Raw genomic sequence first — 1285 nt, forward strand, 5'->3', positions numbered from 1 at the left:
TCCAATTTATTTACATGTAAATGATTTCATGACCTGTAGAGATTCATATAAAACTTTGTCTCAGGATACAAGATATATCACACATTACACGTATACATTAATCATATAAGCAAAATCATCAAAATTCAGTTTGTTACTTTTGTTTTTCATTTACATTGTGCAAAGCCTTTCTAGAATTTTTTATTTTTTCAGATAAAATGTAAAATTTCATTGTAAACCACATGTATCTTATAATAGTTATAGTTTAGCATAGTTCAAATTATCATTCAAGGTTGTAAATATGCTCAAACTTCACATGTCTTACGAAAATATGATAATGTATAATTTTTCAAGATTTTAAGAGGGGGGGGGGGGGGTTGTGCTTGTTGTAGAGCTGATAGCTTCTAAAATAATACGTCAACATATGATTTTCCTACTCAAATCCTCATTCTAAGATAATAATCTGTAAATCAAAAACAATTAATTCAAGGTTTAGTCCATAAAAATTAGGGAAAAGACCAATATTGACGTCAAATGGAATTTCCTACAGTATTTCCCTTAACATGTTTGGGCTCACAAATTATACATTGTGAAAATATTTATTCCAATTTATTAGAATAAATGATTACATACCATTAAATAAAGGGTATATAGTCTATGCTGCTTATTACAGCCCATTTGTTTGGGAAAATAATAATTAATAAGAAAATTAAAGAAGGAGGAGTGCATTTTCCTTAATGTTGATAGGGTGCTTACTTTTAAGAAGCAATAACAATGAAAATAGCATGTCAACATATATATTTTTCAATGTCTATCCATTACTGGAATGTATATTTATCTTGTAAAGGCAATTTGTTCATGGTTGAGTCCATTTAAGGCCGAGTATAGACCTACCTTAGATTACTTATGGAACCACAGAAGGAATCAAGATATTTATAGAATTATTGAGCACAGAATAATAGATATGTACAGGCAAAAAATTATGCCTAGTTTTGAAAATTCATCAAAGTGTATGCTGTATAGGCATCTTGTTGACAATTTTTGTATACAGTATTATTTAACAAAACCATTAGACACGTACAGTAAGCAACTTATTACCCGATACAGAACGTCATCACATTCATTATGTATAGAAACTGGTATACATAATAATGTTCCCAGAAATACGAGAATTTGCAAACAGTGTAGTTTAAATGATATCGAAGATGAATTTCATTTCATTCTAAGATGTCCTTTATATAACGAAATAAGAAAAAAGGTATATTAAACAATTCTACTATGTAAAACCAAGTGTATATAAACTTAT

This window comes from Ostrea edulis, chromosome 7 (genome assembly GCF_947568905.1).
Source record: "Ostrea edulis chromosome 7, xbOstEdul1.1, whole genome shotgun sequence".
NCBI lineage: Eukaryota > Metazoa > Mollusca > Bivalvia > Ostreida > Ostreidae > Ostrea > Ostrea edulis.